Source organism: Ascaphus truei, chromosome 2 (genome assembly GCF_040206685.1).
Source record: "Ascaphus truei isolate aAscTru1 chromosome 2, aAscTru1.hap1, whole genome shotgun sequence".
NCBI classification, from domain to species: Eukaryota; Metazoa; Chordata; class Amphibia; order Anura; family Ascaphidae; genus Ascaphus; species Ascaphus truei.
In genome coordinates this window covers 406,136,606-406,161,976 of record NC_134484.1, presented here as the reverse complement: position 1 = coordinate 406,161,976, position 25,371 = coordinate 406,136,606, and the positions used below count along the sequence as shown (strand labels likewise).

At 44.6% G+C, this 25,371-nt stretch overlaps 1 protein-coding gene across 4 annotated transcripts in view; it reads left to right on the top strand.

Annotated features, from left to right (window-relative positions):
* The window catches only part of CDK14 (cyclin dependent kinase 14), a 693,217-nt gene that overhangs the window by 142,163 nt on the left and 525,683 nt on the right, over positions 1–25,371 (top strand). The window contains exon 1 of one of the 4 annotated variants that reach the window (XM_075587395.1): positions 12,564–12,878. The exons of the other annotated variants lie outside the window; for them this stretch is intronic. The gene's annotated coding sequence lies outside the window, so the exon portion shown is untranslated. Of the gene's footprint in view, positions 1–12,563; positions 12,879–25,371 lie in introns of those variants that run through there. 4 annotated transcript variants of the gene reach the window in all.

Below are 25,371 nucleotides of genomic sequence, written 5' to 3'. Positions count from 1 at the left end.
GCTCCTCACCCCTACCACTTGCAGCACTTATCACCTGAGATCAGACTCCAAAAGACTTTTCATGGTCCCAAGGCTCAACAAAGTATCCGGCCGTTCCTCCTTCTCTTACCGTGCACCCCAAAACTGGAACAACCTACCAGAGACTATCACATCCACCACCAGTTTAAGTTCTTTCAAATCTAAGGCTGTCTCACATTCTAATCTGGTCTGTAACTGTTTCATACGCCCATAATATATATTTTCTTTAACTGTGCACGCAATGTCTTGTATATAATGTATACCCTGTTCATTTATGTAACTGTATTTGTAACCATGAATTATTTGTTTTACTCTGTGCCCAGGACATACTTGAAAACGAGAGGTAACTTTCAATGTATTACTTTCTGGTAAAATATTTTATAAATAAATAAAATAAGTAAAATCTTCATTTACTATAGGTGTGTATGTGTAGAGTACAATTTTCTTATTTTTTTCTTCTTTCTATATGACAGTTCAAGTTATGAACTTATATGCTTCATTTCTTGGTAGATTCAATAACAAAGCAAAGAAGAGGTCAAATACAGTCAAAATGGATACTTTGAAAGCTGTGAATAATTATTTACACAAGTGTATTACTAATTTATGATAACACAGCTATTCCTTCTTGTCTACATGAGATTAAAAATCTACAAATATCAATTTTGTCAGACCGGTTCATCTGTGCCTAGCAAGAACATAGTTCTGTCCTCATGGATGCAGTACTACTACTGTCCACCAGGCTTGAGACACAGTTTAAAAACTAAAATTCCCAGAGGAATTGGACTGTAGGCTCCCCCCCCCCCCTTTCCTGGTTAGCCCTACAGTATTTAAAGTCCAGGAAGTGCCTCTGTTCCTGTTGCTGCAACTCTGTTCCTGAACAGTCCACGCTCCTGTTTGCTCTGCCTCCCAGCTAAGTATTTGCTCCCTGTTTCTCTGTGTAGGACCTCAGATCTCATGTGGACTTTGCCTTTGCCTAACCCCTCAAGTACCTTGCTTGATTTATTGGTTACCTGTGTATGACCTTGGATTCCTCTGGAATTGGAATATCCTTAACACCTTAAGTTATACTGCTGCCTGCCTGTTAATGACCTTGTATTGCTTGCCTCTGCTCTAATTAAATCCTGTTTTTGATCATCTTCCTTCCTGAGTCTGACATTCCCCAGCATTCTCAGAAATTCTAAATGGTTTATGGTGAGCTAACAACCCATTATCCCTACCACCAAGTAAAGACAGATACAAAACCTGGGGGAAAATAAGGCCACAGTTTTATTTATATTTTAACCAGAGTTTTTACCAACGTTTTCTTAGCCCTGTCAGACAGCCTGATCGTATTTCGGAGCCCAATGGAGTCATCATGGCTCCTGACTCCTGCTGCTGCCCATATGAGGACTAGCAGAATTTTCCACCAACCCCAATGAGGGTGCCATGTATACTTAGTAGCCATATACCTCTTGGGCTCTCCCAGCCTGGCAGGAACAACCGCCGCCAACAGCTGTGACAAAGCTGTAACAACAAAAGATGTATTAGTATCAACTGGTGGTTTTTTTTGTTTGTTGTTTTTGTTGTTGCAATATCCTAACATGTTTGTAACTACAAACAGGGAGGGTGGACGGGCATCTTGATGCTTCTGGTGGGCTCGGTGGAAGAGGTCCCTCCTGCATCATGGCCCCACTTTTCCCTGGGACAACTGGCGGACTGCAGGGGGAGGCGGGACACCCACCCCCACTATGAGTCCTCAGTCTAAGGTCGCATCCAGGCTGAGAGCGAGCGTGCCCTCACCCAAGCACCGTGACGTCAGGCGCTGAATAAGACGGGGATGATTACGGTCCGGTTGAATATTTGTAGTTGCGTGCGTGGGGGGGGGGCATGTCAGGTGGTGTGACAGTGATGTCACAGGGCTGGTTCGCTCTTATTGGGCAAACCGCTCACGTGATGCAGCCATCGCGCTACAAATGAAAATATATTTGTCTCTGCAAGCAGCTGAGCACTCACGAGCACATGCACTCTGGACTAACACACTACCGTAATGTGTTTAATTGCGCTGAGCATGAGCGCTCAGTTTCACCCTGGACGTGGCATAACTGCCGGGCCTACTCTATTGCAGTTTAATGAATAACCCACTAGGGCCTTTTACATCTTTTCTAACCTTACAAACCCAGGTCTGTTACTAGGGAGTGTGCTGCAGACTTTATAGCAGAAACTGTTCCAGAAGCACTGCTGTTATATTACTCAGGGAGCTGTCCGATAAACTACAATACATATCTATATTCTAGTGGTGCTACATGTATGCAGTTATTATGTAAGTGTGTGTATTCTCCACAAAAACAGACAGAAGAGCCAATATAAGGTTTTTTTTTTGTGTGCTGATATTAAACTATCATGGGTCTCACATACACATGTCACCACCTTGTGACAGGCCTTGGCTTGTAAGGTAGGAGAATAATGTAACAGGTTTCAGCGGGTCATTCATTAAACTGCCATAGTGCCGGTAGAACTAAACCACTTAGAATTGACATTTTAAAGTTTTTCTGACCTCATGTAGACCGAGAAAGAATAGATGTGTTGTCATAAGTCACCAATAAACTGGTGTTGTGGAAATAATTCTTTGCAGCTTTTAAAGAGACCATCTTGACTTCATTTGACCTCTTGTTTGCTTTGTAATTGAAGAAGCAAAGCAAGCAAAGAAGCATGTAAGTTAGAATTTGAGCTGTCATATAAAAAGAGGAAAAAAGTAAAATTCTGCTGTCCGCACACATGAAGATGAATTAAAAAGCACATAACAAAAGATTAAAAAAGCACACACCATTTACTGTGTGTGCATTGCACATGCCAACTGGGAACACTACAGCTTCATGTTAAGCCACCTCTCAACTTTGGACTTCTGGTTCTATGTCCCTATTTGCCTCCACTCTCCCACTTGCACATTCGTCTCTACCCCAATTTCCCACACTTTCACCCCTAAGCCTTCCTTCCTAATTTCTTATTCTCTACTGACATCGCCCTCATTCTCCCACCATCAACTACATCTGCTTCTCGCATCACACCACCATGACCAACCAAAAAACAGCAACCCCTGTCGTACTCTCTCTTCTTCTCCTTACTATTACTCCTACTCTATGGCAAAATGTCCCCTAATCCTGGCCCTATCCACATACCAATCCTTTCGCATCCCACACCCTACCCCAAAGTCCCCTTCTTACCACGCACTGCCAATCACGCCAACATCACCCACTTTACTCCTCTCCCTTCCATTTTTCTGTGCCCTATGGAATGCATGATCTCTCTGCAATAAACTTACAACATTTGGGAAGCAAGAATAAACAGGCTACATACAAGTTATATGGGGGTAAATTAGGGGAATCCTTAATGGGGAAGGATTTAGGAGTGATTGTAGACAACAGGTTTAGTAATAGGGCCCAAAGTCATGCCATAGCTGCAAAGGCAAACAAGATCTTATCTTGCATTAATGGATGGAAGGCAAGTAAACATAATTCTTGTTGAGGTTTTGGCAGACTGAGCTCGTTCGGTCTGTCGTACTTGTATCTGGATGTCCATTCTGATACAGAGGGAAAGGAGTTCCTCCAGATCTTTGGGAATATTCCAGCAAGTCAGTTCGTCCTTTAAACGCTCAGAAAGCCCCTGCCAAAATGCTGCCCCCAGAGCTTCATTATTCCAGCCCGTCTCCGCAGCAAGGGTTCGGAACTCAATGGCATACTGGCCTGTGGTACAGGTTTCTTGTCGGATTCGAAGGAGTGAAGCAGAAGTGGAGGAGACACGGCCAGGGGCATCGAATACTCTTTTAAATGCCTGGAGAAAGGCAACTGAGTCGTTGATCAGTGGGGATTCCCTCTCCCACAGAGGGGAAGCCCAGGCCAAGGACTCATCCATTAGTATGGAAACTACATAGGCTACCCTGGATCGGTGGGTGCTGAACATGGAGGGCTGGAGTTCGAACTGAATCGAGCATTGGTTCAGAAACCCTCTACAAGTAATAGGGTCCGCTCCATAATGCAGAGGCGTCGGGATCCATGTTTCCCTGGGCGTAGGGGGTGAGGGGGCTTGCGCCTGAGAACCTTCCGGTAAGGGCCGTGCAGGGGTAGAACCCACCTGCAGTGTGTCCTGCCGGGTAAAAATGTCCTGAAGTCGGCTTGAATTAAGTGGCAGCAGTTGGTTTTGCAGGACGAGGCCTGTCTCATGATCTCTGAGTAGTTCTCCTTGGAGACATACGGCTCGGTCTACCTTAGCGTGGTCCATGTTTGGCTGAGCAAAATGTGATGGTGCTCATCTCGAATCAGGAGGTGGACCCGCAGGGCTGAGGTAGGAATACAGAATAACTGACCAGAGCCCAGGGACAGAGTCCTGTAAGAGTATTCGTAGTCGGTAAGCAAGCAGGGGTCAGGGCTGGTGGCAGTGGTGCAGAGTCCTGGCAACAGGCAAAAGGTCAGGGCAGAGGTGCAGAGTCCAAGCGACAGACAAAGGTCAGGGCAGGCGGAAAGCAGCGAGGTCGGGGTCACAGTCCGGGGTCAGCAACAGGGATTCCAAACAGGTGAAAGGATAATGCGTAACAGCGAAGAACAAACGGAGCTGCAGCAAACAGAACTTTGCTCTGCGACTCCCACCTGGAACTGCAGCCTTATAAAGCAGACTGCCAGTATCCAAAATGGCCACAGTGAGCAGAAAGGGCAGGAGCGACTGAAAACCTGGACCGTAGTGAAAACCTGGCACGGATTGAGCAGACTCCTTACAGTTTCCTCAAGGAAAGTGGACTGTCTCTAGAGATCTAGAGGGGGCCGAATTAAGTACCACACTTCCACCATGTGACAAATGAACAACTAATGAATGAGCCAGAACAAAGCTTCTGCCAGTATAGCCTATTCCCAGCAATGCCTGCATGTGTACATATATACGTTGCCCACGGGGGACCCGCGCACCCGCTCCCGTGCTTGCCCCTTGCCCCGCTACCCCACGCGTACCCGCTACTCCTGGCGTGATGCGGCGCCACATGGGAGCAGGAGTCCCGGCGCCTCTCCTCCTCCTTCACCTGCCCCCCCTTACCCCACTCCCCCCCGTACCCGCTACCCCTGGCGGGACGCGACGCCACGTGGGAGCAGGTGTCGGGAGAGGGAGTGGCTCAGTGAGTAAAGACACTGACTGGCACTGAGCACTGAGAGTTTGAAGCAGAGGAGCCTGGTTCAATTCCCGGTGCCGGCTCCTTGTGACCTTGGGCAAGTCACTTTATCTCCCTGTGCCTCAGGCACCAAAAACATAGATTGTAAGCTCCACGGGGCAAGGAACTGTGCCTGCAAATGTCTCTGTAAAGTGCTATGTATAACTAGCAGCGCTATACAAAAACATGCTATTATTATTTATATATGCTTGCCTGTGACCTTTCCACCTACTTCACAGAAAAGATTGTCAATCAGACATGACATCTCTTCATGTCAAGCTCCACACGTAAAAACTATCTCCCTTTGCACACCTAAATGCACCCTCAGCTTATTTCCTCCTGTGACTGAGAATGAGGTCTTCGCGCTCCTCTCATCATCTCGCCCTACAACCTGTCTCCTTGGTCCTATTCCCTCATATTTCCTCTACTCCTTTTCTGGCACACTAAGCCCCATCATAACTCACCATTTTTAACCTCTCATCTCTGGCATATTCACATCTTCTTTTAAACATGCACTCATCACACACATTCTAAAGAAACCCCTTTTTGACCCAGATTCCCTCTCTTACTACCACCCTATATCCCTTCTTCCCTTTGCATCCAAGCTACGTGAGCAACTTGTATACAACCCCTTGACATACTTTCTCTCCTCCAACTCCCTTATTGACACTTTGCAATCTGGTTTGCATCCTCTACACTCAACTGAGACAGCACTAACAAAAGTGACCAATGACCTACTCACAGCTAAGTCTAAGGGTCACTTCTCCTTACTAATTCTTCTGGATCACTCTGCTGCCTTTAACACTGTTGATCACCCCCTTCTCCTGACATTCTCCACTCCATTGGCCTCCACAGCCTACTCCTGGTTCACATTCTACTTATACAACCTCTCCTTCATTGTTTCTTTCTCTGGTGTCTACTCCTTCACTCAGTCTTTCTGTAAGGGTCCCACATGGCTCTTTCCTTGGCCCTCTGCTCTTCTTACACTACACCTCCTCTCTTGGTGAACTAATGCAACCTTTTTAGCTTTTAGCATCATCTCAATGCTGATGACACCCAAATGTACCTCTCCTCCCCTAAATGCTCCTTTCTCCTGTCCCATGTCACCAACTCTCTCACTGAAATCTCCTCCTGGATGTCCCACTGTTACCTGAAGTTTAAAGCACAATAGAAATAATACGTTTTGCCTCTTCCAAAGCTACCCTAACCAAAACTCTCCCTCACCATAATTAACACCCAATTCTCATCAACACTGCAAGCCCGCTGTCTAGAAGGTTTGTAACAGGGATTTATCACTTGAGAGAAACTGCCTCTAAATCCAGCAGCGAGCTGGTTAATTGCACACAAGCAATGAACCAGACCCCACCTGGCTGATTAGAACTCTGAGAAAAGCCTGATGTGAGAAACAGGAGAGAGATTCCTTTGCTCACATTTGGGCTTAAATAAGGAGAAGGAGGACTGACAAGAGTTTTTCCTGAGCTGCTGACAATAGAAGGATGCTGGCTGTTATTCCTGGCAGCGGTTTGACTGCAAAAGCCTGTAGCTGGAGAACAAGATAAGACTTTCTTATACTGTACATTTGCTCCCTGAGAAAGATAATATATGTTTTTGGGACTGGGAACTGGCTTAAAAAGCCAGCCACAGCTAGATAGGGCATATACAGTGGCGACCAACTTTATTCTAACTCGGCTAGCTCCGCGAATTACAGATTATCCCAGTTATGTGCGGTTTTGTGTCGTTTTTGCCCGGGATCTATTGCGTTATTTTCGCGGCTGTGATTTAAACATTTTATTCCCGTTGTCTGCAATACTGCAATGCCGTGTAAAAACTCATGGGGGCGTTTGCGAGCTGTTGTCTTTGAAGCCGAGAAGCCGTCCCCTGAAATTCATGAATTGTAATGCAGTATATATATATACAGTGGTTGACAAATCACCAAAAAATCTACTCGCCACACAAAAAAATCTACTCGCCACCTAGTACCAAACATGTGCTGCTTGGGCCAATATTTACTCGCCCGGGGGTTAAATCCACTCGCCCGGGGCGAGCAAATGTATAGGTTTGTCGAACACTGTATATATCTATATCTATATCTATATCTAGATATATATATATACTGTATAACAACAACCCCTATAACCCCTAACATACACATACAGTACTGTATATGCACATCAATGATACTATAGGCCGGCGGGAGCGAGATGTGTTTGCAGCAGAGAGAGATCCGCTGCTCTCTCTGCGCAAACATCGGCACATTAAAAATTATTTAAAATACATTTTTATTCATAATGTAGATGTGCAGGGGTTCTCTGGAGCTGAACCGCATTGGTTTCAGGTCCGGGAACCCCCTGCTTCCCGAGATACAGGCCCCTTTATGGGGTGCCGGTATCCCTCTGCATTTAAAGGTCCCGATCACGTGACTGCGGAATGTAAACAAAGCAGAGGGATACCGGCACCCCATAAAGGGGCCTGTATCTCAGGAAGCAGGGGGTCCCCGGACCTAAAACCAAAGCGGGTCAGCTCCGGAGACCCTCTGCACATCTACAGTATGAATAAAACACATATATAAATAAACACTCATTCCTTACCTTTGCGGCTATGTGCTATGGTAACGAAGCAGCATGAATGTATTTTTAATAATATTGTACAGTGAGCAGGGGGTTCCCTGAGCCACAAATCAAAACTCAGGGGACCCCCTGCTCCTGCACAATATTATTAAAATACAGAAATGCTGCTTCATTACCATAGCTGATAGCCGCTAAGGCAATGAAGTGTTTAACCCACCGTGCCCGCTTTATTGTGGGTAGTGGGGGTGGGTGAAGGGGGTATTTGGTCCTTGGTGTGAGTTTAGGTCTTGCGGGGGGGTTGCGGGTGCACTTAACCCCTTCACGACCGTAGCAGTTAATACCGCTACTGTCATGAAGGGATTAACCCCTCCCGCTACCCCCCCGCAAGCCCTAAACAACCACCATTGGGGCTAATACCCCCTTCACCCATCCCGCTGCCCACAATAAAAAAAATTCACACACAGCAGCCGAACAAAAAATAAATAAATCTAAATAAATAAATATATATATATATATATATATATATATATATATATATATATATATATATATATATATATATATATATATATTGACAACCCCTGTAACCCCTAACATAATACACTTACTGTATATGCACATCAATGATACTATAGGCATGAATGTATTTTTAATAATATTGTACAGTGAGCAGGGGGTTCCCTGGGCCACAAATCAAAGCTCAAGGGACCCCCTGCTCTTGCACAATATTATTAAAATACAGAAATGCTGCTTCATTACCATAGCTGATAGCCGCTAAGGCAATGAAGGGTTAAGGCAGAATAGCATGTTTATTGGGGACATTTGCCCCCAATAAACATTGCAATAAACAACATACAGTACACCCCCTGTGTATTTAAAATACATAAACAACAATAAAGACATTAAATACATATTTTTTAATGTGTCTGTTAAGCTTCCCTGCCTTGACTATAATCTGTGTAAAGCCCCCTCCCCCTAATGTGTCTGTTAAATCTCCTTGCCTGTGTTCCTGTGAGTGCAGTTTATGTACATGTCGTGAAGGGGTTAAGTGCACCCGCAACCCCCCCCCCGCAAGTCCTAAACTCACACCAAGGGCCAAATACCCCCTTCACCCACCCCCGCTACCCACAATAAAGCGGGAACAGTGCGTTAACCCCTTCATTGCCTTAGCGGTTATCAGCTATGGTAATGAAACAGCATTTATGTATTTTAATTATATTGTGCAGGAGCAGGGTGTCCCCTGAGTTTTGATTTGTGGCTCAGGGAACCCCCTGCTCACTGTACAATATTATTAAAAATACATTCATGCTGCTTCGTTACCATAGCCGCAAAGGTAAGGAATGAGTGTTTATTTATATATGTGTTTTATTCATACTGTAGATGTGCAGAGGGTCTCCGGAGCTGACCCACTTTGGTTTTAGGTCCGGGGACCCCCTGCTTCCTGAGATACAGGCCCCTTTATGGGGTGCCGGTGTCCCTCTGCTGATCGGGACCTTTAAATGCAGAGGGATACCGGCACCCCATAAAGGGGCCTGTATCTCGGGAAGCAGGGGGTTCCCAGACCTGAAACCAATGCGGTTCAGCTCCAGAGACCCTCTGCACATCTACACTATGAATAAAAATGTATTTTAAATAATTTTTAATGTGCCGATGTTTGCGCAGAGAGAGCAGCGGCCCCCGCCGGCCTATAGTATCATTGATGTGCATATACAGTACTGTATGTGTATCTTAGGGGTTGTTGTTATACAGTATATATATATATATATATATATATATATATATATATATATATATATATATATATATATATATATATACATATATATATACAAACTGCATTACAATTCATGAATTTCTGCCATCTGGTGGACACGCGAAGCATTGCAGCCTATTAAATCCTGAACCATTATCAATTAACACATCAACCGCGCGTCAGCCGGGCATGACCCGTGGCTGGGAAAGCAAAAGGAACGCGGAATGCTCTGGGTGAACAGCGTTGCATTCCAGGAACAAGCCGGTGACAAACAGGTGATTTGTTAGAATAAAGAGTGCCGCAGCAGTACAGTACTGTCTATTTATTCTCCAAAGTGGAGTAGGTTTTTCTTTTATGTTTTGTATTTACATTGTTTAAAGGAACAGGCAATAAAGTCGTATATTAATTTCACCCTAAAAAAGTCTCGATTTGCATACCTCTGCACACATCACTTACAGATGTTGTCAGGACGTGGGATGAGAGGTGGCCCTTGAGGTTCAAAGGGGCCCCGGAGACTGCTTGTGAAATTTGTTGTGCTTTTGCCTGCATACAGTTCCTGCAAACAGCCTGAGAAACAAAACAAAGAATTGTGTGCAGAAGTGACCAGATTTAAAGTGCTATATATCCAGGCAGGAAAGCTACACTACACTGGAAAAAGCCACAACGCCACAGTTTCACTGGGAGGATTGTGACAGATGGTGACCCACACAAGGTACTGATGCTGTGACCAGAGTCTACCCCACCACTTGTGTGAAGAAAAAAAAAAAGAAAAACATGGGATTTAAAAAAAGCCGGCCAGCTGAAGTCAAATAGAGAATCTGCAAGAATGGGGCCCCCATATACCCACGGGGATCACCCGGGGACCCATATGGGGCCCCCAGACACTCACTGAGACCATCTGAGGCCCCCAGACACTCTGTCACGGGAGACTCCTGTGGCGGGTAGGATCTCGGTGGCCGGAACAGCAGGAGCGTAGTAGGGGTCACAGGCAGAGATCAGAGGCAGGCGGCAGATAGCGAAGTCAGGTAACAAGCAGGGGTCCGAGGCAGGCTGCAGGTAACAAGCAGGGGTCCGAGGCAGGCGGCAGGTAGCGAAGTCAGGTAACAAGCAGAGGTCGGCAACGAGGAGACTGGAACAGGACAGGCGAGCAGGGACAGGTCTGGGAGCAGGGACTGAGAACGGGAACAAACAAGGACAAGCCATATTACCAGCAAGGGCCTTTACTGCGAACAGACTCAAATACAGGTACAGGAACAGATCAGGATCAGAGGCATGTGCATAGGAGTCTGACTTGAAACAGAGGCAAGGGAGGAACAGGAAAGGGAGGTTTATATATGCAGGCTGAGAGGGAGCACAGGTGCAGAGGTGTCAGGTATCAGAGTCTGGAATGTTCCTTAGTTTAGCAGCAGCAATCCCGGTGGACAAGTATAGGTACTGCAGGCTAGAACAAGACATTGAGAGTGGCAGCAGTCCTGCTGGCCAAGCATGGGTAAAGCAGGCTAGAGAATATGACACACTCACTTGGACCACCCGAGGACCCCCGGACACCCATTGGAACCACCCGGGGACACCCGCCGGCCTCTTGTATTAATGCTGTGCAAAAAAATATAAACCATGCTTTTATTCATGGCTCAATCTCTTTTGCGCCAGCCTTTTAGCTGGTGAAAAGAAATGGTGAGCTTTTACAGTACAATTCACTTATCACTGCTTTATGAATGACGCTGACTGGCAAAAAACAGTGCATTTGCCTTTTTTTGGGGCGAACGTACAAATGTTTTATCACTGACAGTTTTCAGGTGATAAAAAGCCGTTAAAGCACGATACTGCAGTGTTATCACTGTTTTGTGAATCGTGCAGCAGGCAGGATCGCGCTATAAAGGCATTTATTTCCATTTAAAACACTTATCACTGCTTTGAGCATAGCCCCCTCCGTCTCTTGTGACTCTTTCTCTCCTGTGACTCTCTGTCTCTTTCTTCATTTGCATTATGGTTGAGTTGTTTTTAAAGCACCAAAACCTTCACAATGTTTTAAAAAAATAAATAAAACAGTTGTGTAGTATTAGATAATAATTACAGCATTGTCAATATTTGAGCCCCTTTTAATGTTTTTTTTTATGTATTAAGCTTCCTTGGGTTGCTATAGAAATCCACAGCACTTCCTCTTTTGAAATAGGCAGCCATATTGTGTGCACGGGGAAGCAGGATCTTCACCAATCTATCATGGGAGAACAGATCGCTTGGCGGCTTAGATAATTGCATTGCTGTTTTTTTTTTTTTTTTTAAACGGGCAAGAGGCAATGCCCCTTAAGTGAATACAGTGGTAAAAATAACACTTTTTTACTATTAACACACAGCTATTTAAATATCCAAGTTCAGTAAATCTAGGCCTTAGATTTTTATCTAACTTCATTTGTTTCAAAAGACACATTGGTTTCCTGTTGTGTTTGGGGTGGGGGGAATTTAATTGATCTTGATGAGTTACTGTATATCCCCATGATTTAAATGTATTTTTTCCCTCCGTGAAGAATGACTGCTAGCTATTTGGCTCCAGCCTTAAGCCAGGTCCCCGCTGCCTGCTGCAGCGCCGGCATAGGCGGGCACTGCAGGGACAAGAGCCGCCCCTCAATGGGGCCGGGCCCACTACAAGGGGTGGCCGCCGCACTGCGAGGCCAGTTTTTCCTGAAGTCAGGAACATTGAACTCAATACTGGCAACAAGCGCAGTGGCCACGCCCCCGGCGATTCAGCCAATAAGGGCGAACCTGCCAGGTGACATCATGGCTGCGCGCCACGCCCCCAGTCTTTCCCTCTGCAGCTCACTGCATTCCGGAGATCAGAGCTGCACGCGGCGCCAGGCAGGCAGGCGTGCATGCAGCGCAGACAGCGGGGCCATAGCCTTATGCATTCAAGCACTCCTGCAAATCAAGACAGTTAAAAAATATAGTATATTGTAAATTGTCAAGATATTATGTGTATGGTTACTCTGGCTGCATTAATGCTGCATTGCCTGTACAGCCTGCCTTCCTAGGAACTCCATAGGCTAGTCCATCCTGTTTTAAATCTATATATGTTTTAATGTGGGCTGCTAAAATACTAGTGTTTTTAGACACATACAGATTGTTTTCTCTGTGCACATCTATGCCTCATGCATGGCAATCCTCAGAGAATCATGTCTACAGAGATTTTCCCTTTTGTAGCTTGAGATTCCCCCTTCCGCTCCTGTAGTACAGCCTTCCCAGTTCAGCTTGCTAGAGCAGAAACATGTTGTGAATTCATTTGCTGAATGAGCCTGGCCTGACTGCAATCGGCAGCATTGCTAAGAGACATGTTGGAAGAGTTGTAGATGAATCAATCCGGGATGAGAACTGCACAACGGTAAGTCAGTGTTTATTGAAAAATATATGCATCTGCTTACTTGAAAGGAGTCAGGTGCTAAAATGGGATTTTTGATCAATATGTTATGTCTATCTGATCACACGACAGCCTCCATGCATATCTTATTTTTAATGCTTTAAAAGAGAGTAATATATGTTGCTTAACCCAGAATCCCACAAGAATACTCATACAACATCCTCCTGAGGTATCTTTACCAACGTACACAGTTTGTAAACATTAATAATAGAAAATGTATCAATGTTGTACAGGAGCATCTTCTTCCTATTCATCTTCGTTATTTTCCTATACGTTTAAGCAGAAAGGAATACACTGTTTCAGTGCTCTGTGCTCAGCCGAACGCCCTCTGGGAGAAGTAAGTGAGGGGTGTGAAAGATCACTTTTTCATCTGTTAGAACAAAAGTGGTTAATGTTACTGGACACAAAATAACTTCCTATTTTATTAATTTAATGATGTTATGAAATACAGACTAATAAATATGCCAGGGCAAGGAGTGATCTGTGCATGTATAAATTACAGATTTAAACTATGGTATAGGTCAGTATTCATTTTCCTGGTTCATTACCGCTTCGGTTCGTGTGTTTCGTATTAGAAAAAAGAGCAGTCATTAAAATTACATGTTACAAAGATTGGTTTAAAATGTTCAGAAGCATTTTCAATCAAAATACTTCAACATATATTGCTGTTTGAAGCCGGATCATGTTATAAATTAAAGAACTATACTAGTCCCAAATCATGTTGCTGGATGAATATAAGGGAGTGTGCAATAAAATGAGGTTTATTGAATCTGAGGCTCATTAATTATATGATTATTTTGCAGAGAAGGTTTAAAGGTATTGGCTTTTTGTGAAGGCGTTTAGTGGACCATGAAAACAATATGTGATGGGAGACCTTTCACAATTACGTAACACACCCAGTCTTGAGAATTGATCATGGATGGTAGAAAATATGCATTAACCCTCTTTGTACCAGAAAGTGCAGACCCTTCTGGCAAAGAGGTGCTACTACTTTTGGCTGTCATTTTTCAGAAGATAAGCAACAGATATGTTCACTTTTACACTATGTCTTCAGAGCTCAGGAGAATATACCGCTCACTAAAGTTTATATGTGAAATATATTGTACATATGATTGTCACCTGCAAGTGCCTAGAGTGGCACAGGGTGCATCCTATGTGCTGAATTGAAATGTTTTTTTTCAACATAGAGATAGGGTTGTATATTATATTATATATAAAAATTCACACAGCGATATAGTTTAGTGTGTCTTGCTGCAGGATATGAACTGTTGAAAGAGACTTCATCTAGCTCTATTTTGCCTCAGATACTGTTGCAACCATGTGGGTTGCTAAAAGGCTGCTTAATACATAATTAGGGTTGTGGTCACTAACACAGCATACCTCAACCCACCATTGATTGAAAACAAGTTGAAAAACACAGAGATTAAATACTGACAATATTGCCACATAAGTGTTGCAGGTCTGAGAAGCTAGTCTCTTTCAACTGTTCATATCCTGCAGCAGGACACACTAAACTATATTGCTGTGTGAATTTTTATATATAATATCACAGAGCAATTAATATTGCAGTTTAGTTGTGTCATAATCTTGCAGCATTGACAGTGTTTCACCCAACCTCCTGTTATATTTTAAAAGAATAATACACACATTTATATTTGATGACTTTATTTGCAAGTGTAGACCTTTTTAATTGTAGGAACATTAAATGTTAAGTTTTAATAGCCCCAGTGTGCACCATTAATTGTGCTTCTTGCTACAGATGGGTTGGAGAAGGAGTGGCTCAGTGAGTAAAGACACTGACTGGCACAGAGAGTTTGAAGCAGGGGAGGCTGGTTCAAATTCCCGGTGTTGGTTCCTTGGCTCCTTGTGACCTTGGGCAAGTCACTTTAGCTCCCTGAGCCTCAGGCACCAAAAACATAGATTGTAAACTCCACGGGACAGGGACCTGTGCCTGCAAAATCTCTGTAAAGCGCTACGTACAACAAGAACATGCTGTTATTATCTCTATTTTGAAAAAAAAATGTCTTCAGAACTGCAGTAACTAACATTTAATCATAAATTAAATTGCTGTTGAATATTCTTTTACATACTGTATACTTTTTTTCCCTTCTAATTTCCTCACATTTGTAACGTTTTTTTTCATTACCTGTAGAATTTAAATGTAATTAAATGTAAAATGTAAATTAATTGCAAAACTGTCAGCGTTCAACTTGTCTTTTTGTTTCTGCGATGATCCATATTTTAGGCAATGTAAAAGCATTAGATAGATTGCTTTAGGTTTTTTTGTTATAGAAGAACTGTGCCAGAATGAAAAATACAATATTTTATTGGTCAGATGTATCGCTAAAATGAATTAGAAACTGTCGAATACGTTTACAATCTAATAAATGTTGGTGAATTTCATCAGATTCAATGCCACAAATATGCTTAATGCATGGTTAAAAATGTACAGGTATATGTACAGTATGCCTAAATAAAAAATATTATAAAGAACATAGCTCTTTTACAGATGTCAGGCAAATATGAAAAACAAAACAAAACACTAAAACAAATAATTGATAATATATCAGTGAAGAAAGCTTATTTTGCCCTCATACTACACTACGCTCATAGTTCACTTCATTTCCAGGGAAAACTATCAAAATCATTTTCCCATTTTACGCCATCTGCGTAATTTATGGATTTAGAGGTAGATATAAAGTCATGATCTCAACAGTATCAGTACATGAAACCAAACACATGTAGCCTCCTTTTCCCCGTGTCTGGGGAGGAACTACCAGTACTGCTATTACTTGTTGGCTACCAGGAGGCCTGAGCCTCCGCCACTGGGAGCCTGGGGTGATATCTTGTTTGTCTCAGTGCAGCGCTTCCACCTGCGAGGGATCCCAATGTGGTGGGATAAGCTCCTCACAGGAACAATACCAGTAATGCACACACACGGGTATATAATAACCTTTACTGAACACACAAGAAACAGTACCCTGTACCACACAGTATAATATGCCCAACCTAGTACCACCAGTGAGTGTCTCCAAAGTACATAGGGTGCTTGGCACCAATACACTGATATCCTTTTCCCCCAATGTCAGGGCCCACCCAAAACTATAGGAAATAGCGCTATCCCATGGAATGTTGGTGCACTTGCTGAGGTACCTGCCAGGTGCTTCAGCACCCGGGTACTGCAGATTTACAAAGGGGATCCGTCTGATCCAATGTTGTCATCGTCAGCGATAGTGTCCGTCTACATGTGGGGTGAACTCCCGCTGGATGGTATCACCATAAAGAGTCTCTTATAGTGAAGGTGGTCTGGTCCCAGACAACAGGTTGCAATCAACGCGTGGCATCTCACCGGTGCTATCACTGACTTTAAGCAGCTACTGGGGAAAGGCACTAGCTATTGTCTTTCTCTGTAGCAGTGACAACTTGTTGTGAGTCTGGGCCTATCTGGGGCCTAAGGGGGGAGATGGCCTAGTCCAGGAGAGCACTGTTCCCTGGACACTACCTGCTCCGTTGAGGTCCCTCTTCCGACTGGCGTGGTCTTTTGAGCGCGCCAAATGTATCTTTTTGCCAGCCAGAGAACCCTGCAGCCGCTTTTGGCTCCTGCCGTGCATGTGTCTCTGCTCCCAGAGGCTCATGGGAGTTGTAGTCGCCCTGCGGAGCTATGGGTGCAATGGCCGCCGCTTGCAATGCTTCCTGCGCAAGGTGTAGCAAGATGGCCGCCGCAATGTGGGAGCCTACTGCGCATGCGCAACTGCTTATGCGCATGAGCAGCACATAAACAATGGTGGCGCCTTTCCCGGCATCCCGCCGAGGAGCTTCGGCAAACCGGTCGCCCCTCCACTCTCCCCGCAGCCGTCCCCCTCACACAACCCTGAGGTAAGAGGGGGACCTGGCTACACATAGATATAATGATGAAGAGTTAAGAGTATGAGATGTGTGTGTGTGTGTGTGTGTGTGTGTGTATATATATATATATATATATATATATATATATATATATATATATATATATATATATATATATATATATATATATATATTTATCATCCTTGTTAGAGAATGCTACAGTAGCTCTTCTAACATGTTATAATATAGCAAAGTTGGACAAATTCTAGTAGTTATGATGTGGATGCGCTGTATACATTAACTATTTCAGGAGATACTGTATCTGTCAAGATGGCTGTATTTTGATCCATCACACAGTGTAAACATTTTCTTTTGTGTACATTTTTGGCATCAGAAAAAAGTAAGAAACTGGCTATTTGGGTTTTATTTGGGCATGTAACATGAAACAGACAATCATAGCTTCAAGTTACAGTAACTTCAGAATATTAACTTGTGACCTTGGATACACGCTTCCTTTTGTTCTTAATTATACTGTAGCTAGTCATTTAATCCTTTTAGCAAAATTATAAAAGGACAGCTATACAAACTGCACAAACAAGGTCAGAGTTGTGTATGACTATATCAAGTGGTGCTACAGTAATTATTCAATGTAAGTAGGATCAACAAAAAAATGTGTGCTAAGAGCAGCAGACAGTGCTGATCACCATCCTTTGCGTTTTTAGTTTATTTTACCTTAACAGATCTCTTCTTCACCTTTACAATGTTTATAAATCTTGACATTTTTTTCTTTTTTTAAATCTGATGCTTCCTATAGGACAGTGATGGCAAACCTTTTTGAGCCCAAGTGCCCAAACTGCAAACCAAAACGACTTATTTTTTTCAAAGTGCCAACACTGCAATTAAACCTCACACGCCCCTCTATTAGGGTGACCAGATTTTGAAAATGAAAAACCGGGACACAAAAAAAATTATTAATACAACAAAAAACATTACTAAAAAAGAATATTATAATGATATTTATCTAATAGTGTCACCATTGATTCTGTATTATTCATTCTACCTCTTCCCATTCTCTCTCTACCTTCTCCCCCATCACTGCCGCCAACAGAAATCATGCGCCCCCCCCCCAAAGGGAGGGAGGTGACAGGGAGGGAGGAAGGTGACAGGGAGGGAGGGAGGGAGGTGACAGGGAGGGAGGGAGGTGACAGGGAGGGAGGGAGAGAGAGAGGTGACAGGGAGGGAGGGAGAGAGGTGACAGGGAGGGAGGAAGGGAGAGAGAGAGGTGACAGGGAGGGAGAGAGGTGACAGGGAGGGAGGGAGAGAGGTGACAGGGAGGGAGGAGGGAGAGAGGGGTGACAGGGAGGGAGGGAGGGAGGGAGGGAGGGAGAGAGGGGTGACAGGGAGGGATGGAGGGAGAGAGGGGTGACAGGGAGGGAGGGAGGGAGGGAGAGAGGGGTGACAGGGAGGGAGGGAGAGAGGGGTGACAGGGAGGGAGGGAGAGAGGGGTGACAGGGAGGGAGGGAGAGAGGGGTGACAGGGAGGGAGTGACGGAGGGAGTGACAGGGAGGGAGTGACAGGGAGGGAGGTGACTGGGAGGGAGGTAGGTGACTGGGAGGGAGGTAGGTGACTGGGAGGGAGGGAGGTGACTGGGAGGGAGGGAGGTGACTGGGAGGGAGGGAGGTGACTGGGAGGGAGGGAGAGAGGTGACTGGGAGGGAGGGAGGGAGAGAGGTGACTGGGAAGGAGAGATAGAGGTGACTGGGAGGGAGGGAGAGATAGAGGTGACTGGGAGGGAGGGAGAGATAGAGGTGACTGGGAGGGAGGGAGAGATAGAGGTGACTGGGGGGGAGGGAGAGATAGAGGTGACTGGGAGGGAGGAAGAGATAGAGGTGACTGGGAGGGAGGAAGAGATAGAGGTGACTGGGAGGGAGGGAGAGATAGAGGTGACTGGGAGGGAGGGAGAGATAGAGGTGACAGGGAGGGAGGGAGGTGAAAGGGGGGGAGGCAGGTAGGGAGGGGGGAGGGAGGTGACAGGGAGGGATGGAGCTGACGGAGGGAGGGGGTGCGAGAGGTGACAGGGAGGGAGAGAGGTGACAGGGAGGGAGGTGACATGGAGGGAGGGAGAGAGGTGACAGGGAGGGAGATGACGGAGGGAGGGAGGTGACAGGGAGGGAGGTGACAGGGAGGGAGGGAGAGGTGACAGGGAGGGAAGGAGAGAGAGAGGGAGAGAGAGGCGACAGGGAGAGAGGTGACAGGGAGGGAGGGAGAGGTGACAGGGAGGGAGGGAGAGGTGACAGGGAGGGAGAGGGGTGAAAGGAAGAGAGGTGACAGGGAGGGAGGTGACAGGGAGGGAGGTGACAGGGAGGGAGGTGACAGGGAGGGAGGGAGGTGACAGGGAGGGAGGTGACAGGGAGGGAGGGAGCTTGGTGACAGGCAGGGAGGGAGAGAGAGAGGGGGAGAGGTGACAGGGAGGTGGAGAGAGAGGGAGAGGTGACAGGTATGGAGAGGATGACAGGGAGGGGGAGAGAGAGACACACACACACACACACACACACACACAGAGACACACACACACAGAGACACATACCCAGACAGAGACACACACCCAGAAAATTATATAAATAATTTATTGACATTAATTAAAATTAAATAAAAAATGAAGACATTAATTGGACATTCCTCATTGTCATTCCTGACCTGACCTTGGGGCTTGTTTATATAATATAAAAATGTGCTAAATAAATAGCAGGGGAAAGCAGAAATATGGTTGTGCATTATTATAAATATATATGTTGCTACTTACATTTACAGTACTTATTGTACAGACTGTGTCACACGTGCAGCAGCAGCAGCTCTGCCTCTGAGCAGCTCCAGACTGTCTGACACCTCCTGTGCTCCTCGTGGCAGTCACTGTCACAGGTCAGTGACATCACTGCCATCCCATGGATCACTGCGGCCCCTCCCACCCGGAATCTGTCCAATCCCCTGCCGTCTTGCTGAGCTGCTCCCATCCTCCTCAAATGGCCACCAATCTCCTGCACCGTTACTCCCTGGTAGTGTAGTGTGGTGTGCTCTGCTCATACTCTGCCCCCGGCTCTCGGCATTCTCACCCAATCCCCTGCAGCCTAGCATTCTAGCGTCCTAACGGCTCCTCCTCCATTCCACCTGCCTCCAAGCTTCTACGTCACTGCCCCCCCCCCCTTCGCGCTCCGCGACCGGCCGCTCGTGGTGCGTCATCGTGCCACGCGGTTGCCATAGAGATCAGGCTCCGCCGGGTGCATTGAGCGGCTTCCTCCCCCCTGACGGCGAAATCCAAAGGCGTGCCCACAGAGACGGCTCGGCGTGCCGGCAGCGGCACGCGTGCCACGCGTTCGCCATCACTGCTATAGGAGATATAAGCGTTTTGAAGCAATACGTGTGCAGGAGGTTAAAATTGAGCTATCCCAGAGCCCACTGCAGTGTAAACATTGCTGTGGTAATGATGGTCAGATGCTAGAGATTAAGAAAGTCAGCTAGTTAAACTCATATAAAGATTTCTGGATGGGATTGTTGCTTTAAGTCGATTTCCTTTGCAGTTTGTCTACCTACAAGAGGAATTTTAAAGGAAAACAAAACAATAATTTGAATAAGCCACACTCCTTTTAATAGTGGTTTAAAGGTAAAATTAACATTTTGAAAATCCATCATTTGTAATTTGGTGCATAAGGAAAGATGTATACCTTTTGCCTCACAATATTCATAACATCAAAACTTTTAACTCAGATTTTCTTTAGAAAAACTTCATGCACTTAAATCCTACAGATATTTTAAATGTTAAAGTAGCTCTACACTGAAGAAATGAAGAGCTAGAATGATATATTTATTACAGGTTTGAAAAGCAGACACTAGTAGTAAATTGTGTCATAAATGGAACTTTTTCAGGTTGGGCTGAAGTCGTGAGTGGAGTACCTCAGGGATCGGTACTGGGACCCCTGCTTTTTAACTTGTTTATTAATGACCTTGAGGTTGGTATCGAGAGCAAAGTCTCCATCTTTGCTGAGGATACTAAATTGTGTAAGGAAGTAGAATCAGAGAAGGATGTAATCTCTCTCCAGAAGGATTTGGAGAGACTGGAAACTTAGGCAGGTAAATGGCAGATGAGGTTTAATACAGATAAATGTAAGGTTATGAATTTGGGAAGCAAGAATAAACTGGTGACTTACACATTAAATGGGGATAAATTGGGGGAATCCGTTATGGAGAAGGATTTAGGAGTGCTTATAGACAGCAGGCTTAGCAATAGTGCCCAAAGTCAAGCAGTAGCTGCAAAGGCAAACAAGATCTTATCTTGCATTAAACGGGCAATGGATGGAAGGAAAGTAAACATAATTATGCCCCTTTACAAAGCATTAGTAAGAGCACACCTTGAATATGAAGTACAATTTTGGGCACCACTCTTTAGAAAAGACATTATGGAACTATAGAGAGTGCAGAGAAGAGCCACCAAATTAATAAAGGGGATGGACACTCTAACTTATGAGGAGAGGCTAGATAAATTAAATGTATTTACATTAGAAAAGAGGCGTCTAAGAGAGGATATGATAACTATATTCAAATATATTCGGGGACAACACAAGGAGCTTTCAAAAGAACTATTCATCCCACGGGCAGTACACTGGCGACACACTTTATTCGAGCTTGGCTAGTCCCACGAATTCGGGTATATTGAGGTTTGTGACTGTTTTCTGCCCGAGTGCATTGAGTTATTTTCCAAGCAGGGATTGAAGCATTTTATTCCCGCTGGCTGCAATACTGCACAGTATATATATATATATATACTGCATTACAATTCATGAATTTATGCCATCTGGTAGACACGCGAAGCATTGCAGCCTATTAAATCCTAATCATTATCATTTAACAGATCAGCCGCCCATCAGCCAGGCATGAACCCAGGCTCGGAAGGCAAATGCAACGGGGCTTGTCAGAGGTGAGGAGTGGCGCATTCCAGGTATCTGCCAGGTACATACCGGGTATTTGCTCGAATAAAGTGTGTCGGTGCAGTACAAAGGACTCGGGCCATCCCTTTAGGTTGGAGGAAAGGAGATTTCACCAGCAACAAAGGAAAGGGTTCTTTACAGTAAGGGCAGTTAAAATGTGGAATTCATTACCTTGGAGACTGTGATGGCAGATACAATAGATTTGTTTAAAAAAAGTTGGCCATCTTTTTAGAAAAGAAAGGAATACAGGGATATACCAAATAAGTAAACATGGGAAGCATGTTGATCCAGGAAGAAAATCTGATTGCTAATTCTTGGAGTCAGGAAGGAATCTATTTTTCCCTTTATGAGATATCATTAGATGATATGACACTGGGGTTTTTTGTTTGCCTTCTTCTTGATCAATAAGTAAGTATAGATATAGGATAAAGTATCTGTTGTCTAAATTTAGCATAGGTTGAACTTGATGGTCTTTTTTCAACCTCATCTACTATGTAACTATGTAACTATGTAAATTATACAAAACATTTATTCAAACAAATCAAAGTTTTGGCTCGCTATGGAGCCAGTGACATACCTAAGCATGCTAGGATCCCAGGCAAAATGTTACCACAAAAAAACAAGAAACACAGCGCACAACGCTCATAGTGCATTAAATGATATCTTTAGTAACCAAAATAAGGAGGTAAGTATTGTGCGTACATGAAATAAAATTTAAACAAGCATTTCAGGGTTATTGTTACCCAAGCACTGCATGGATCTCGTTTGTAACGGAGCAGCGGAGTACACGCTGTTTGGCGTCCTGGTCGAGCGCTTCCGGGTCTGTGACGTCACAAAACCGCGAGACTTCGTCGCAAGTCTACAAGACACCGGACCGGTTCTCTGGGAGTGCTGGGATATAGAGGGTTCGCAATGTTCTTAGTCTTAGTCTTGCGTGTACTCCGCTGCTCCGTTACAAACGAGATCCATGCAGTGACGGGCATAACGCATACAAGCGGAGGTCTTTTCTGGACTGCTGAAGCTGCACTAGCCTTACCCTAAGGCGAGAGGCTGAAATACCAGCGTTTGAAGTTGAGATTTTCCAGGCCCTACACCGAGTTTGTTGGAGTGAGAAGGAGAGAGCCACGAGACTATCACGGGCGTCCGTTGGTGCTTGGGTAACAATAACCCTGAAATGCTTGTTTAAATTTTATTTCATGTACGCACAATACTTACCTCCTTATTTTGGTTACTAAAGATATCATTTAATGCAGTATGAGCGTTGTGCGCTGTGTTTCTTGTTTTTTTGTGTGCATATAGGGGGGACCAGAGCCATCCCTGGTGTCACAGCTGCAGACGCTCCATACTTTTCAAATTATACACAAGGTCACCTATTTAATTGATCACACTTATCACGTTATTTATATATTGTTGTTGCGCACTTTTCTTTTGTTCACCTTTTTCACTACAAAATGTTACCACACCTGCGCAATCTGCACTTGCCGACTGCACATGAGTGACCAGTAAACGCTGATCCCACATGCGCAGTCAACAAGTACCGGGACAAATTTGGATTGGTCACACTAAAGAGTGGGCCCCCAAGAGCGCGGGCTTTGTCCGAGCTGCCAGGGCTTTAGCTACGGCCTGTATGGAGTCATTCTCAGCAATGAATGAAGTGGAGGACTTGTAACAGGAAATGAACCAGCTTAACAACAGAGAAAATTGCCAGCTTAAAATCATTATGTGAGATTTTAATGCAAACATTTGTATCGTGGAGAAAGAGGAAAAATCAGTATGTTCCTGTTATACCAACAGGAATAAACATGGAGACAGTATGGTCAATTTTCCATATTGTTAAAATCTCTATAATGGATTAATTCTTCAAGAAGAATCAGAGTAGAAAATGGACATAAAATGGAATCAAGAATTAAATTGATTACTATCAGGCAAACAAGAAACACGAAGACTGCACCTCAACTAACCGTTTTGACACAAGGAGCCATCACCAATGTGTTCACTGAAAATTACATCTAAGGTTCATATGCACAAAGCTCTATTATTGACTTAACAAGATGTTAATGCGTCGTTAAGGGCTAACTGGTATCTTTAAAAACCCACGAACACTGCATTAAATGCGGGTTTCAGCTGTAACGAGCCCTTGCGTTACTAGAACGGATGTTCGTGCTAATGATATGCAAAAGAGGTGTCCCCCTCTAACAACGCATATTCACAAAGCTCTGTTACTGTTAACCCTGGGATTTAACATTACATTAGTAGGTCATATAGTACCGAAACGTGGATTTATTCATGTCCAAACCCGGAAATAGGTCTCTTACAAGGTTTCAATAAGTGTAAGATTAGCAGTAACAGTTAGGTAGGATTTAACTCATATTAAGGATTTAATCATATTGTTATGTACAGGGTTATTTTCATCTTCCATCTTCTCTCTCTCTTTTTTTTTATTTTTTACTTTCAATAAACAACCATTTAGGGTCTTGATGGGAATACTGCTGACTTTGGATAAAACAGGCTTAACACAATGTTTTTTGAAGCTAACGCATGACCAGGGAGGCTGCGAGGTAGCTCCCCTCTCCTATCTGCCACAAACCCACATGGAACATACAAATAACGACAGAGACCAGATCTGGAAGTATAAAAGGCAGCGGCTATTTATTTTATAACTAATGGGGTAAATACCACTCCCTGCCAGAGAGCACCTTTAGAAGGTTGGGGAGGGGATGGTCAGCAAGTTCTTGAACCGCTGACCCTGTGCCCCCTTACGGCCGGGCCCGTGTGACGTGGCTGTTGACGCGAGAGGGCTCCCGGAAGTCATGTCTAAATGACCCTGCCCATTTTTCACTCCCCTGGGCTTTAACAGTCTGACAAAAACAAGCACCTACCCCCAAAAGCCGACATGACAAAGGCAACCTGGTCAACGGCCCCTCCGCTTAGGAATTTAATTCCTTCCATTTCCTTGAAAAGTAAAAAGACTTCATACTGTAACAGAACAGAGAAACATCAATATTCACATACAATATTCACATGTAAAACATGACAGGTAAACAATGGAATTGTTGACAATTAGCTACCTATCGGTGTTATGTTTGCCCCGCACTATTCTCTAACAAGGGGTGGGTGGGAAATAGTTGGCGGGCAGCGAACAGACCATGGTCCCGCCAGCAGGGCTTTAAATAGCTCACCTCTGCAGCCCCTCCCACCCCCAGAGCTGGTGGGAAGGAGATCCATGGGAGGGGAAGGGGCGGGCTGGAGAGGTGGAGCCTAGCCCCCCGGTCAGGAGGCCCTCACGCCGATGGCTAGGAGGTCGCTAGACAGTGCTAACTTCACTTGTTGTTAAGCCTATGCTAATGAGATCATTAACGTACATTGTTTTTGCATATATTTAGCTTTGTGCATACCCATTAACCTCAAGAGAAATTACATCCATTACCTATTTCGGTAACATTCAGGTTTTTGCCCAGATTTAATGGACCTCTGTGGCTCTGGCCCATAATAATAATAATAATAATAGCATGTTCTTGTATAGCGCTGCTAGTTTTACATAGTGCTTTACAGAGACATTTTGCAGGCACAGGTCCCTGCCCCATGGAGCTTACAATCTATTTTTTGGTGCCTGAGGCACAAAGAGATAAAGTG